This window comes from Rhopalosiphum maidis, chromosome 2 (assembly GCF_003676215.2).
Source record: "Rhopalosiphum maidis isolate BTI-1 chromosome 2, ASM367621v3, whole genome shotgun sequence".
Taxonomy (NCBI): domain Eukaryota; kingdom Metazoa; phylum Arthropoda; class Insecta; order Hemiptera; family Aphididae; genus Rhopalosiphum; species Rhopalosiphum maidis.
The window spans coordinates 5268080-5285888 of NC_040878.1; the positions used below are offsets into that span (position 1 = coordinate 5268080).

General features: G+C 27.5%; 2 pseudogenes; both read right to left on the reverse strand.

The window, feature by feature from the left end:
- Window positions 1-1375: 1375 nt before the first annotated feature.
- LOC113550871 lies at window positions 1376-3440 on the reverse strand (annotated as a pseudogene).
- Window positions 3441-12956: 9516 nt separating this feature from the next.
- Window positions 12957-15784, reverse strand: LOC113555240 (annotated as a pseudogene).
- Between the last annotated feature and the right edge of the window lie 2025 nt (window positions 15785-17809).

A 17809-nucleotide genomic window follows, 5' to 3' on the forward strand; every position in this document is an offset into this window, starting at 1 on the left:
GATGTCGTCTTTTATGTACGAGTGTAAATGTTAAACGTAATGTTGTCCTTTGTATCATTAACTATATCTAAAACTGTAATTAAAAAAATGAGTGATATCTCATCAAAAACACTCCGTGTAAAAACATCGCCAAGTAAAAAAAAAAAATCACTTAAATTACAAAAGTTGTGATATCAAAAATTGGCTAAGTAATTTCATAAATTCATCAATATAGAAGTATTTTACTGTTTGTATTTAATGTACCTTGTGTAACAAACAATAGAATACTTCTATATTGATGAATTTATGAAATTACTTAGCCAATTTTTGATATCACAACTTTTGTAATTTAAGTGATTTTTTTTTTTACTTGGCGATGTTTTTACAAGGAGTGTTTTTGATGAGATAAAATATACAGTACAGACTAGTAAACTACATATCTAACCCATTAGGTATTAAGACAATTATAATTATATATATTATTTATGATATTGATAATCACTTTTTTTTATGAAAATAAAATATACCTCTAAATATCGGTATTTATCACTACAAAACCGGAACCTTAATTCTATAATTTTAAGAACCGGAACCGAAACCGGTACTGATTTTTTTTTGAAGAAGAAGAATCGAATTGGAATCGAAACCGTAAAAATCATAAAAAGTTCTAAGCCCTGGACTATAATATTAAATACATGCCACACATGACCTAACCGATAGATATTATACTCAATAATAAAAAAAAACCATAATTAATTATAAAAAAATTAAACACTCTTTTATAATTATTTACTATAATATTTATAGTTAGTTAATACTGCATGTATAACTTTCAATTATATCTCAATTTGGTGTACCTCATGTTCTTATAGAATTTTTCTAATTAGGGCCATTAACCATGTTTAATAATTTATAAAAAACAATAAAAAGAAAAAAGTTACACATTTATACTTGCAGTTTGTATATTCAGTCATTAGTCATTTACTTGTAATTAATGAATTATTATTATTATTAATATGTTTCTGCGTAATAGCATTGATTATAAATACTACTAGTATTTATAATACTTAAATAAATATTAGTATTTATAATCAATGGTAATACGAATAGAAAATAATGCATAATGATTGGCCAACCGATGACAACACATTTACACATTATAATATCTATAATTTATATGGGATTATGGAAACACAAAAAAGTCAGAATATAAGTCAATTATTTGGTATAATAATAAATTCATAGTATACTATATCATAAATAAATAAACAATATTAAAAAATAAAATTAAGACAAAAAGACAAATTTACGAAGTGGTAAAGAATATATTAATAAAAATTTAAAAAAATATAAAAACTATTATAGTAAGTAGTCTACTAGGTACTACGCAATCTAATTAATTAATTCTTTTAAATTTCAACCAAATTCCATTTTTTGGCATCAATGTAAATACATTATTAGCAAATGTTAGAGGAATTTCTGTTTTTTCACATGGTAATACTTCAAATTTAATTAACATCTCAACAATTGCCGATTTAATTTCCAACTCTGCGAAACGTTTACCTAAAAATTGAAATAAATATACATTTATATTACCTTTAAACTTTGTAAACTATATTACCTACCTATACACATGCAAGGACCATCGCCAAATGGCAAGTATACACCTTTTGGCCGTTTAGCTTTCTCTTCTGCCGAAAATCTTTCAGGAATAAACTTTTTGGGGTCCGTATAGTACTTACTATCATAATGCAATGAATAAACAGGAATTATCATTTTTTGACCATTTTCAATTATTAACGAATCGTTAGGTACTTGATATGTCTGTACTGCTTTTCTGAACAAAGCTATATTTGGAGGATACATACGTAATGTTTCTAAAAAAATATGTGATAGTTATAATATTATGTTTTATGTATGTATATGTATATTAATTTGATTATTTTATAATTTAAGAATCACAAATGAGAATACGATTTAATTTATTTTCAAATTTTAATAGAAAATCAAAAGTTTTATATTATTTAAACAAAATAATTAATACAATTCAATTATTGATTAAAAATAATTACAATAATCGATTATTATTATGAAATAGTATATAATAATAAAAAAAATTACCAGCTATGACCATATCCAAGTAGTTAAGATTCGTACATAACGTGTGGTTAATTTGTCCGTCATTCTTGGACAGTTTTAAATAAATCTCTTGGCGTACTTCGTCTTGAATATTTTTATTTAATGCTAATTCATACAAACAATAACTTATAGTATATGACACTGTTTCGAACCCAGCGATAAATATACCAAAAACATTCGCTATGATTTGTAATTCGGTAATTTTTTCTAAAAAAAAATTTTAAATTTATACACATCAATTGATATTTTTAATTTTAGTATTTAATATGTGGCATTATTTTATATAATTATAAAACTATAAAATTACTCATTGTATTTATTATATAATATTAGATGGTAATAATTACTTATTTTTGGGAAATTGAAAAAATATACATAAACACGTATTTTGATTATTATAATTAAATAAAAAAATAATATCTCACCTTGTTCAGGTAACTTTTCATTCAAAACTAAATCGTTTTTTGTTCGCAAAATAATTTGAATCCAATCATTTCTGATTATTTTATTTTCTTCTCTATATGTTATAGTTTCTTTAATCGTTTATAAAATAGTCAGTCATCTCCTTTGGAAAATCCTTCAATTTTAATGCTTTTAGAAGTGCTGGGTTTATCATCAAACACAATTGTCCGAAAACCATTTTTAGTGAAGGTTTGGATATCGTTTTGCTGTACTTATGGAATTCGGATTTATCATCTTTTATGGCGTTTAAATTGAGCCCGAAAGCACAAGTGCCGATTACGTTGATTGAAAATTGTTCTATTATTTCCTTTATATCTATTTCGTTGTTATTTTTTATCAAATCAATATCAATGACTTTCATTAATTCAACACCGCACTCTTTGATCTGATCAAACAGTATATTGAGTTTTCCTGATGTAAAACCGGATGTAAATTTGCTTCTTAATGTTTTCCATTGAGGATTTTCCATAAAGAACAAGTTATTCAACAAAGGATTCACTGCGAAATCCCTGTAGACACCGCGATCGGTGAAAGACGAAAAGTTTTTTATTAGCACGTTGTTGATTAGCTCTGGATCACGGATCATCAAATACGGTGTTCTCATCTGATACAGTCCTGCGTATTTATGGCCGGAGAACTTGTTATAGATATCATCATAAAAAACTGATACATGGTGTTTGCACAAAGCCAAGTTCAAAATGTTACCGAATAACGGAAGCGGTTTACTATAAGGAACATTTAATTTTTCCCATTTTTTAAATGTCGAAGTAGAAAAATTATAGGCGATCGTCACTACAATGACCAAACACGACATTGCGATGTATAACGTTGGTATCCACCAATCGATGATGCCCGATGGATACATAGCTAGTACTTAATAATACAGAATGCTATACAACGTTTACAGTTCACACTCAATTAAACACTGCAGTGTTAGCTAGATATATGACGGAAGTAGGTACGAAATATAGCTGGTTTTAGGAACCCCTCGCTTCAGCTCCCTCCCGTCCAGTCATCAAGTGCACCCCCTCCCCCTACTCCCCCGCCAATACTGCGCTTCCCGAGTACCCCCCCATCACCCACCCCATGATTATACGCGTTATCAGGGCGAACTACCTATAAATACCTATATATTATTTAACCTATAATATATAGAGGTAGGTATACATACAATATACATACATATATATTCTACGTGCATAGTATCCATAACGATTTAGCGACATTGAACATTGTCCTATAAAAAGAAAGCAATTTTACAAACCAGATAAAATTGTTCGCATACAGACAACTAGCTCAGTGTTGGTTTAAGAAAATGCATGAAAACGGTGAAGACTGCATGCGTATGGCTATATCAACGATGTTATAATATTACAAATTATAACACAATATAGTAATATACATTATTTTTACAGCCAATCACTCTCGAGACGATCGATGGATCAACGATGTTTTCTTATACAAACTATAGTATATTGATGTGCAGCTGTCTCCTAAACATATTTCATTCACCCATCAACCGAAAATAGGAAAAATTGTCGACAAAGCGAATTATAGTAAATATATATTATATATATTTAAACATTAATTAAATTGTTACATAATCTTGTAAAAAATACTTTTAAAGAAGTATTAAAATACTAATACTAGTATTCCCATGAAAAATTATTAAAAATACTTTTAAAATACAGTAGAGTCCCGCTAATCCGGACAATTTATGTTTCGTATTTAGTAAGTACTCATGTATAATATATATATTTGGGAATATCTATAATTAAAATATGACATCTAATAATATGCGTCTATAAGACATCGTAAAGCGAAATGACGTCAATCTTCATTAAAACAAAAAAATATCACGGAGTTTTTCAAGTCCTAATAATAAAAATAATAATGTGTACCTAATGTAAAATTATATATCAATACATTTTGAATTCGTATAAATACATGAGGTTTTTTTTTGACAGTATATTTATTGTGTTTATTATTTAGTAAGTTAAAAAAAAAAGTCATCTCGTTTAATCCGGAGAGAGTCCGGTCCTATCTAGTCAGGATTAGCGGGACTATACTGTAATGTATTTCACGAATACTCAAACTGGTCATACTTTACAAATCTACATACCTAAACCGTCCTAATAATACTAAATAAAAAAAATTTTACAATAAATTCTCTGAAGATTTTTAGAGATAATAACATGTTGTATGGAAAAATATGTTCTTTTGTAAAAACACTTTTTTTGAAATTCTTATCTGATCTTTTTTTTAATATTTAAAATTTTACTATTTATTTTTATAAGAAATTGATAAAACTGATTTTTTTATAATATTGAAATACAAGTTTAAATTTTGTTAAAAATACTTCTAAAATGTATTCAGAATACTTAAAAAAAACCCAAAGAAAAATTGTATTTGTAATAAAATAAAAATACTTCAAAATGTATTTAAATTTTAAATAGGTACTAGTATCCAAATACTTTACAAGACATGATTACATTTACGTAACATAACGTTTATGACGTACCTATGTTGTTTATATTAACATAATATTAAATACGATTTTTATACATACGTCATACACTGTTAATATTACTATCCTTTATATTTATATAACAGATAAAACAAAACGCGTTATATGTATTTATTATTATTATTAATTTATTCATTGAGGCCTATAAGCATTCACGGACTCTAAAAGCAGATAGTGCCCATATTTATCATCGGCCTTCTGATCAACCATTTTATAAATACAACACATCTAAACTGTATATATACCTATTTAATATTATCTAATATTAACATGCATATATTTTTTTACGAACGTAACCGTTTATCGCCAAAATGACCTCGCTCGTTATCACCATGATTGTTTTCCGCTAAAGGTTATATTCCGATGGTTAGGTTAGATTAGAAAAAAAAAATTAATTAATAATTTAAGATATTTTTTGAGAACCTCTTTTATCAGTTATATCCCGCGTTATTTATTTATTTTATTTTTATGGAAAAAAATCAAACATGAATCATAGATTGTAGATATTATGATTAGTTACAAAACCTGTTAGTTTAAACCACAGTCTGCGACAACGAAGGTAAACGAAAAATTTAAAAAAAATCAAATAGTGATATAAAGTAACCATGGACATATTATTATGCTAACATACAACAATTTTAAATGTATACTTGCGTATACATCTAAAAATGGCATTACTCGGTGAAGATGCTACAGTAAATAATGTGCTGCTAAAATGTTTACAAAAATAATTAGGAGTAACATATTATATATAGATAATAATTTATATAATTAATATCTGTGAAACAAGTTTACATTGTTATCATTACTATTTGATAGATTCTGAAAAGTTTCAGTTCGGTAATTAAATTTTCCTTTGAAATCTTGTGGAAAGTGTTGACAAGATTTTGAGTTATATTCATATTTAATATGCATACCATAGCATCAACCAAGTCAAATTTATCCTGCTTAAATCTTAAATTAATCATATTTGAATTAATCAATTTTTTTTTTCAAATTCGCTTTAAAAAAATTATCTAAAATTGAATGAATTTAATTATTTAGGAAGATTGCCCACTGTGTAATGAAATATTTCGGCAATGTTTTTACAATATTAATTTGTAACTTGTAATCTCACCTTTTAAGTGGCATTTACGTAATTGTAATGTGTATGAAACTGCTTATGTCCTGAGAAAGTAACTTCAATTGTAATATGAATACGATGCTTTATATTAACATTCTGTATACGTTATCGGTAACATTTCATGAACGTTACAAGTAATACTCTATGCACGTTACAAGTAATACTCCATGCAGGTTACAAGTAACATGCAATTAATGTTAATAAATAACTTCGGCCCATAAAAAATCACAGGGCGTGCCTGCGGGCACACTCGACACGCCCTGCATGTGCGCACGCCTATAAATTTCATCCACAAAGCGTGATTATTACTAGAGTTAAGGTGTGTGTTCACTAAAAAATGTTTGAATATGTATGCACATTTTATATGCACTAAAACTATGGCGTATAAACTATTAAAATTATCGATTCGGAAACTAAATTGTCTTTTTAATAAATAATGCTTAAATTTAAAGACAATTTCGCGTCAATTCGTCATACTAGTCGAAATCCAAAATGTTAAAAAACAATTTAAGAAACAGAAAATTAAAAGCTGGTGAATCGATTGTGGAGTTATGGATAGATATGATTTTTTTTTAATAAATGAAATAAACACGACGATGTCTGAATTGGAAAAAATTGACTTGATTTTTGACGCATTATCACCTGGATACTATATAATGTTATAGGTATGTTAAAAAACAACAGCTTGATAGAAATAGAAAATAATTTAAAACAGTTATAGTGTACAAAATCGAGCCTACCAATAAGAAGAAAAAATTTAATTAGAAAAAAATACTTATAATTCAAATGTTAATAATAATTCTATGAAATATAATAACAATAACTATAATGATTATGATTATAGACAAAACAACAGCAACGGTAACAACAGTCATTCTTTGATCAACAATATAATAACTAGGGTTAGGATGCACTAAAAAAATGTATGAATATGTATTGTACTTATCCACTAAAAGACAATTAAAAATGCATTAAAATTTTTTTCAAAATAAAGAAATACGGACAAAAAATGCAATATATAATTATTAATAGAATATGAACAAATTGGATCGGTACTATTTGTATGTGCTTATTATACCTATTAACTATTGTCTATTATATTTTTGAATTTTCTTATCTATTTTATAAAATATAAAAGAAATTAATTTTAAAAAGAGTTTCATTAAATAATTATTGTTTGTTTTAAATATTTCGTTGTAAATCTACTTCGTTTATTTGGTGCTAATACATCTTTGAATCTATTAGAAGAAAAATTTCTAACTACAAATTATTAAATGTTCTGTTAAAATATTTGATGAAATCGTAATAGCTTGTAGTTTTAAGATAAGTTTTGATTATGACAATTGATGAGTGATGTAGAGTGTTATCGAAAATTAAATTTAAGTAGGTACCTTTACTGCGTATAACTATATTGAATTCTCAACAATAAATAAGTGATGATTTATAAAATACTTTGTAAATTTAATTCTAAAATAATAATTTAATTAATTAATTAAAATAAATAAATGTTTTGATATTTCAATTTTTTCTAAATATATTGAATATAAGTTACAGTTTTTTTTTCATCATTTTGATTAAATCATGACAACCGGTTATTATGACCTATTTTCCTTGTTCCTTTTGACGTCATTATAAACGATTTCTACTGTACCTATATATAAGTATTTCTTATTGCAAATGGTAATAAAGTTTATAGTTTTTTACTAAAAAAATTTTAATCTCTTCTCCCAAAGGAAAATTCCTAATTACGCCACTATACAACTATATGTATAATAATAATCGTTTAGGATATAATTACATCGTATTTATAAATTACTAATATTTCCTCAGTTGAAATTTAATACACGGAGAGTCAATAAAACATCACCACATCACTTCATAAATCATAATTCTAAATATATTATATGAAAATAAAATATTAAATTAAAATTTGGAAACATGCGGTCAATACTCAATACAAACAACTGAAACAACTCGCATTAGAAAAGTATGATTACCTGATAAACGTAGATTCAATATTTATCGAGACTAATAATAAGGTGAACTATTATCAAAACTTTTCAGTGAAACTGCCAAATTGAAAAAAAAATCAATTTAGTTGATGTCATAGCATTAAAAAATGGATTGTTAGAGCAAAAATGTTCTAATTTATAATGATTATTAATGAAATAAAACTATGTAAGAATACATATGCATACCTAATTTTAATCTGACAATTTAGTTTCAGATACAATCTTGTAGTGCAGTCGACAAATCTTACAAGATCGATAAATTGTCTTCCGCGACTCGCATTAAATGATGGAGCAAGGGATGATCTGGCGATTAAGGATAGGCACGTGCCTAGGGCTAGATTAAAGTGGTCGTCAGAGGTGGCAATTTTTTTTTTATAGTGATACTAGGTATGGCATTTTAACCGGGTGTCCGTGGTCGCCCAATTAAATCGTTAAATCTTCATATGATATAGGCTATAAAAAAATGTTTGCCTAGGGCTATGATCGGTCTTAATCCAGCACTGGCTTATCCGCATAACGCGTAAAGCTGGACAACTTTCTACAAATCCACAACAGAGCACCCAAAGCAATGTCATACAACATTTATATACAATTTATAAAGAGAATTATTATACATATTATGGTTTATATATTATATTAAATTCTCAAAAAAATAAAACTTGTAGACTCTTATTAAGTCTTAAGCAATTATAAAATGTATAAATATTATATAGACATAACGATTAATATAAATCATTTTTGATAATAATAGTAAAAAAATATGCAAGTAATATATATGATTATGGGTGTATTAAATTTGTATTTAATGATAAATAGACAATCAGTTTACTTTTATTACTAAGTTTATGTTTTAATATGTTTCTTTTAGATGGCTATTATAATGATTTATTTTACTTTTAGAATTATATGTTAAGTTAGTATGTATAATTTTTTCCGATTTGCATTATATTAGTTGTTTGTGTTATTATAGTATATTTAATGATTATACACTATAGTGATAATATGCCTTTAAACCATATAATATCAACTTATACAACTCAAAATGTAATGATAATAATATATTTCTGTAATAAATACCATAAAACGGTAAAAATAGGTTCATAGTGATACTATAAATTAACACTATAAAATAAATCAAATATGTGTCGTTGCATAATACACGAATAGTAAAATTCATAATAATATAATGTATTTTAAAATTATAAGTTCTCTAATGTTTTTAAATTGTAACGAAATACCTATTATTATTATTATTATTATTATTAATTATAATTAACATCGTTATTTACCGTTTAAATAAGTAATTCCGTCAAAATGTACAAAGTAATCTTAAAACTATCTATAAATATAAAAATAAAATAAAAACCATACACATTTCTACCGTTAGAAATTAAATAAAAAGATACAGTTTGTATTTATTGCAGTGCACACGTTATTATTATCATTGGTTGATTAACTAATTATTTTACATTTTAACAAAATTCCATGTTTTGGCACCAATGTAAATATATTTTCAGCATATTTTAGAGGAATTTCTGTTTTTTCACATGGTAATACTTCAAATTCAATTAACCATTCCAACAATTACCAATTTCATTTGAGCTTCGTTCATAACCGCACACTATCAAAAAGATCGAGATTATGGCTACTAATTGTCCAGATGAAAAACAATTTTATGATTTTGTTGTTTAAGTTTTGACTCTTGACTGTCAATCAAATGTGTGCGGTTTTGAACTATCCAACTATCGACTTTTAAATTTCCCTTTTTAACAATAAAATAAATGTGTGCGGTATTTAACGGTGTAAAATTCAAGATTCGGATTTCCAAGCAATTGCATCAGACGCGGATCCAATGGGGGGCCAAGGCGCCATGCCTCGCCCCGTGGACTTTGGTGAATTTTCTATTATATCTATTTTCAGCAGCCGATAAAATGCATTGTTTTGCCGATAGAGTTTCGGCCGCGTGTGAAATAATATCTATAAATTTGAACCTATCGGAAGACCTCGTAAAAAAATATTTCGAAGGAGAGCTTCAATTACGGCATACATATTGGACAAATGAAAAAGAAATTCCAAAAACATTATTAGAAGCTTTTGAAAGACGTGATTCCGAAACCTTTCCAATTATTTATAATTCTTTTCTTATACTTCTAACATTACTAGCCACTTCAACAACCGCGGAACGAAATTTTTCTTCTCTTCGCCGATTAAAAACTTGGATTCGATCAAGAATATCCGAAGAGCGCTTAAATGGACTTGCATTGCTTAATTGTTATAGAAATATTAGTATTGACTGATGTGAAGAAGTAATTGACGAATTTGCCAAATCTAAAAGACGAAACGATTTTGTTCTGTGATCATTTTTTAATATTTGTTATATTGTATTATTAATTATTATTAATTATATATTACGTATCATTATTAATTAAACCATTTATATTACTTATCTAATTATTTTATTTATTTTATTGTACTGATAAACTGGAATTTAATTAATAATATTTACCTATTAGCTTATATAGTATGTACAATGTTTTTATCAGACTTAGGCTGAAATTTTATTTAAGAAGCCCCCCACCCCCCCCTTAAATATGTTCTAGATCCGCGCCAGAATTGCATCTTTTTATAACATTTCCTACATTCTATAGAAACAAGCTACATATAGGCACGTATACAGTGGGAGTTTTGGGGTTCAACCCCCACCCCCAGAAATAATTTCAAGTAACGAGGTAAAAATTGTTTTTTCATGTTGAGGCACAATTTGTGTTGCTAAATGTTGTAACCCTCTCCCCGACGATTTTTTTTCGTATACGTGCCTGAAGCTACAAATCTTAATTAAAAGATTTGTATTAATTATTCATTTAAAGAAAGTTTTATTTTGCAAAAAATTGCACGTTTCAGTACCATCAAGAGTAAATATTTTAACTAAAACCGCCGAAATTGGCAACTTCGAGAATCTGGAATGTTGAAAGAAATATCTAAATCTTTTTCCTCAATTCACCTTAAAACAGAGCTTAAATTTGGTTCATAAAATTTATCTTTAAATTCTGGAACCAAAAATAAAATACTTTCCTTAGTGTCTTTTGCTATTTGATTGTTGTCATTCTCTTTATGCACAATTTTTCCTCCGTAAATACAATTTTATTTCAATTTTAATTTATAATTAGTAATTACTTATGCTTTTTTTATTCTACAATATTCACGAGTGAGTTAGCTATTTTAATAAAAATAAATATACATATAAAATAAATAATAATTGCTTTAATAATATAGTAGCTACGAATCTACGATACTATTATAATTATATGTATAATCAAAATACATTAAAATCTTTAATTTTATTTATGGGACACGTGATATCCTCGATAAAAACTTATATTTTAATTCCAAGTCTCAATCCACTGTATTTTACAACAATATTTCTCTAAATTTCTAAAAAATTTGTACCAAAAAATGAACCTTATCTTATACTTGTATTTTAATCTACCAATTCGATCCATACTTTTATATATATTTATGTATATTTACTAATATAGAAAGACAATTTTTTATTTTTAAAGAAAAAATCACGGCTCTCAATAGCCAACAAAATCGTATTTTTCTTATATATATAAGGAAAAATATTTTTACTTTAACTACTATCTAAAAATAAATAAAACAGAGAGATATTAACCAAACCGGGTCGTATATTATCGATAACTTTGTGCGTATATGTGTCCAAAGCTTCAGCGCCTCCACAAAATATGTAACGTGGTCGGGGAAACCTTGTTACGATATTAGTTATGCAAGGAAAGTTTTCTATTCCTAATGGATAAGTTTTCCGTAAAAAATTTTTTCTAGTGGTTAGAGCACTTTGTATGAGGTGTTTATCTATAATAAGACACGTTTGGTTTATATATCTATAATAATGATTTATATTTAAAATATACTTTATAGTTTGGTAGATAGCTGTTAATAATTGTATTGCGAGTTCGCTCACGTTGATGGTTAGTGTCGAACTGATGCCGAGTGTCATTTTAATTTTTAATATATTAAGCAGGCGCATACACAAAATAATATTTTAGGGAGATTTCAGGTTGTACACATTTATAAATTTATAACAAGAAATTAATACAATTTTATGGTAGAATTATTTATTTCTTATTAAAAACTGCAATATGTATTTTAAAACTTTCAATTGAATGAAGGTTTTACATTTAATATTTTACTAAAATTTGTAAAAATTAAAAACTGAAAAAAACAAAAATCATATTTATAAATTAATAAAATTAATATTTTTATAATACAAAATCTATTTTTTGTGGTAGTCTCACAAATCTATTAATAACTTGGATAATATCAATATCATAACTTCGATAAATATCTATGACGGCTAATCCAGTCAGTCGGTCTTGTCCTATATTATTTCTTTAACTATCTGGATATCCAGTTCATGAAATGAAGGATTTCACTATGTGGATGCGACATATACATATCAATATATTATATATTATATTTATTTATTATCTTATATTTATTAGCAAAATAATTGTATATTGTTTTAAAGGTTAAAACTTATTACTGTATCTATATATAGAATATTGATCATACGGAATTAGTGTTATCATTATCTGCAATATATAGGAGTAACTAATTTGCTTATTGGCCGTATGTTAGAATTATTGTTTCGTACTGCACTGTCTGCACTGAATATGAATTTTTCAATATCATGCATTCATGCTTTAGAGGCGTGTATAGGATTTTCTTGAGGAGAGGGATATGAAACTATTTTTTGTCCATTTTCAATTATTAATGAATCGTTAGGTACTCGATATGTCATTATTGCTTTTCTGAACAAAGCGATAACTGATGGGTAGATACGTAATGTTTCTAAAAATGTAATGGTTATATTATTATGTACGTATTATCATTATTATTTTATAATTTAGAAACGAATTGAGAATGTTGCTTAATTTATTTTCAAATAATATTAAAAAATAAGAAAGTTTACATTACCTTTTTAAAGAACTTTAAACAATATCATAAATAAAATTAAATTATTGGTCAAAAAAAATAATAAAAAATAATTATTTTTATGGAATAGTATTAGAATAAAAGAATTACTAGCTATAACCATATCCAAGTAACTTAGATCCATCAAAAACACGTGGTCGATTTGTCCGTTATTTTTTGATAGTTTTAAACGAATTTCTTCGTGTACTCTGTCTTTGATGATTATCATAGTCGCTCAAGATAACATAAGTATTTAATCAGAATTATTCATTGTAGTAATTCTTATTATATTTTAATATTAGATAGTAATAATTATTTATTTTTGGTAAATTGAAAAAAATAAAGGAGGACTCTTTTTTTCAAAAACACTCATTATTTATTAAACTATACAGACTTTTTTAGAAAATATTTTTCTTCCATAATTTTAAGTCAATAAAAAACAAGGTTTATTTAAAATATATATATATTTTATACTATTTTTTTATCATTATCATTTTTAATTTTATTAATTACAACATGCAGTTTCAATAAAGTATTCTTAAGCATAATATTTTTCAGAGTACTTTGATGCATAAAAATTGAAATTGTGAACAAGTAGTTTTTGAGTTACAGGTATTAAATTTTGAAGTATTGATAAGTAGTGTGGTGTGATATGGAGGTGCTGCAAAAAGTATTGGTATACTACTCCACTTATCTATATTTTAAATGTCTGGACCTCAAAAATTACTCGTCCAAATTTTAATTTTTATGCATCGAAATACCTATCCTGAAACATTTTCTGCCCAGAAATATGCTATTAAAAATGCATGTTGCATTAATAAATAAATAAAAACTTAAAACAATGATATTGATAAAAAAATATATATTTTTAGAAAAATTTTGTTTCTATGAACATAAAATGATGTAACAAAAATATTTTCAAAAACGTTTATAAATTTTGAACAGTATTGTTTGATAAAGAAATTACTATGTAAATAAATAAATAATATCTCACCGTGTTCCGGTAAATTTATGTTCAAAACTAGATCGTTTCTTGCTTGGATTAAAACTTGAACCCAATAATTTCTGATAATTTTATTTTCTTCTCTATGTCACTTCCTTTGAAAAATCCTTCAATTTTAAAGCTTTAAGAATTGCTGGGCTGATCATCAAACACAATTGTCCAAAAAGCGCTTTTAGTGAAGGTTCGAAAATCGTTTTTCCGTATTTACAAAATTTGGATTTATCATCGCTTATAGCGTTTAACTTGAGCCCAAAAGCGCAAGTGCCGATTACGTCGGACAAATATTTTCCTATTATATTTGCTTTACTTCTATTTCATTTTCGTTTTTTATCAAATCAATATCAATGTTTTTCATTAATTCAACACCGCACTCTTTGATCTGATCAAACATTATCTTGAGTTTCCCTGATGTAAAAGGAGATGTCAATTTGCCTCTTATTATTTTCGATTGAGGATTTTCCATGAAGAATAAATTATTCGACAAAGGATTCACTGCGAAATCCGAGTAGACACCACGATCGGTGAAAGACGAAAAGTCTTTTATTAGCACGTTGTTGATTAGCTCTGGTTCACAGATCATCAAATACGGTGTTCTCATCTGATACAGTCCTGCGAATTTATGACCGGAGAACTTGTTATAGATATCGTCATACAAAACTGATACACGGTGTTTGCTCAAAGCCTGATTCGAAATATTACCAAATAACGGAAGCGGTTTACTGTAAGGGACATTTAGTTTTTCCCATTTTTTAAACGTCGAAGTAGAAAAATAATAGGCGATCGTCACTACAACGACTAAACACTACGTTACGATGTATACCGTTGGTATCCACCAATTGGAGATGCACGAATGCACGATGACAACATGGTCTGGAGTTAATAATTGTAATTAAGAATGCTATATACAACGTACACGGTGTCACGGTGACGGTGCACATTCAAGTGTTGACTTAATCAATACTCAACACTGCAGTAGTTACGCTAAATATATGACGGATAATGATTTATTTATAAATTATTTATCATTCGCCGGCCTATATTTCAAATTTTAATTGCGTAGATTATAATATAAACATTAGTTATCTGCATTATATATAAATCTATCTATGCATAAAAAATTATTATGCGTACCACTGATTCACTGATCGCTATATTTAGCGGCGGTGCCAAATATTTTTTATGGTGGGGGGAGGGGGACGATACTGGGCCGCATATACGCATACTGATGTAAGTATATTGTTAGAGAACACAATGAAAATGCTGTTCAACGATTAGCTCTAATCCCAATGAGATAACGACTTCGCAAACCAAATGTTAACAGTATTCCCAATTCCATTTATATATAGTTTTGGAAGTATAATTTTCGTTAAATTATCTTTAAAACATTAAAATTTCGGAACAGAATTATATAACTGATAACAAAAAATGTATAACGAAGTGTTTATCTCATTGGGATTAGAGCCAATCGTCGAAAAAAATTTTCATTGGGTTCTCTAACAATGTACACCAAGGTTTTTTTAAATATTGTGGCGCCACTCACGCACCATTTTCCTCGCGTATATTCGCGGCGCCCCTGGCTGTATCTTAAAAACTGCTCAACGTACATACTTGAAATTTGGAATAATGGTTCCTCTAATACTTTCGCCGTGAAGTAAGAAAGGATTTTTAAAAATGTTGCGTTTAAGTGGATTAATCAGGTAGGTTTTTTCCCTCCATACGATATTCACTGTGGTTTGTGACGCCGTTAGTCAAGCCATTTAAGGTACTATCATTAAAAATAGAATTGCTATTTAATTTTTATTCAATATTATTCAATACATTATTAGCAATGTATTACCATGTATACAAAAAACTAAAATTTATTCCTAGATATAAATATTCAAAGAAAATATTAACTTGGATGTTTATAGGATTAAATAAATAGATAAGGTAGATTAAGAAAATTAAAAAAAATGTTCATATATTATTTTATTATTTTAAATAAAATATTAAAATGTATATCAGAACAACAGATAAGGTAGATTAAGAAAATTAAAAAAAATGTACGTATATTATTTTATTATTTTAAATAAAATATTAAAATGTATATCAGAACACCTTTTTCCTAGCTTTTTTTTCAGCAAAGCTGTCAATAATATCATCATAATCTAGGGTCTTTGCCAACTTGTGTTCGATGGAGAGAAGTATTAAATGATTTAAGCGGTTTTCTGCTGTAGTTGAACGTAAATAACTTTTTATTAATTTCAGTTTACTGAAAGATCTTTCTCCCGTTGACACAGACGTGGGAATGGTAGAAAGTATTCGAAGACAAATACATATTTGAGGTAGTATATTTTGAAGTCCTTTCTTATATATTTGATTAAGAATAGAAATCGATGCAATTTCGCTATCGTTAAAAATAATTGTTGATACTTTGTGTATTTTGAAATAAATTCGTAGTTCCTCTTTTAATACATTATTTTTGTCTCAATAACGGTGGTCGGTGATAGTTCTTTGTTTTTAATTATTATACATCAAGACTTTTTGGGGGCCCCCTAAAAATATTACAACAATGGGGCCTGGGGCAAAATGGTCCCATTGCCCCCCCCCTCTGAACGGCCCTGGGATTAATTAATAATTAATTATTCACCCCGCCAATACGGTATTATGCGGCACGGTGTGTTGGTGACGCGGGAGTTTCCCGAGTGCGTCCCAATTCATTAAGAGGTACTCAATTATTATCGAAGTTAAAATAAAATGAAATTTTCCCACCATTTCCAGTGCTTTGCAATCATAGATTTAAAAATTAAGCACCTATAAAGTATTATAGTTGTAATTTGAACGGTCATGGACCAATTGCACCCAAAATTGCGCTTGTATTCAAATTTGCCTACTTTCAAGTATATAAAAATATTGTTGTTCGATCTGGTTCCATCAATATCAACATAAATGATCTAAACACTTAAAATGCTTGAAAATTAAAAATTTATTTATCGATCATTTGATTACTGCCAGGGGGGCCGGCGAGAGGGTGGGGCAGCAGGGGCCGGAGCCCCGGGGCCCGGACCTCTAGGGGAGCCCGGTTAGGTTAGGTATAAAATAAGTATATATAAGTAAAGGGGCCCGGAATTGATCAGCCCTGGGGCCCACCAAAGTTCTCGCCAGCCCTGATTACTAGTTAAAATGAGTGGTTATAATATATTTTATGACAGTCTAGGGAATTTTATGAAACGTTAAAATTATTACGCAAGTAAAGTAACTTGTTGAATTTTAAGAAAAAAAATTATATTTTATTTATTATGTGCCTATTACTCGCCAAAAAATCGATTAGTGTATATATTTATTATATAATTATAACCAGCTAATAAGTTTTCCTTAGGTATTGTAAAATGTTTTGAGCGCAATAAATTAGTATAATTTTAAGCGCAATTGATAAACTGTCATTTTAACCGTCAAACCTGTATCTTGAAAGGTTTATTCGATTATTTTATCTTAAATAGGATAACTGTTAACCAAGCCACCAAGGACGCACTCGGGCTATTCAATATAATTTGTCGATATGATTGAGGACACACTCGGATTATGAAAAAGGT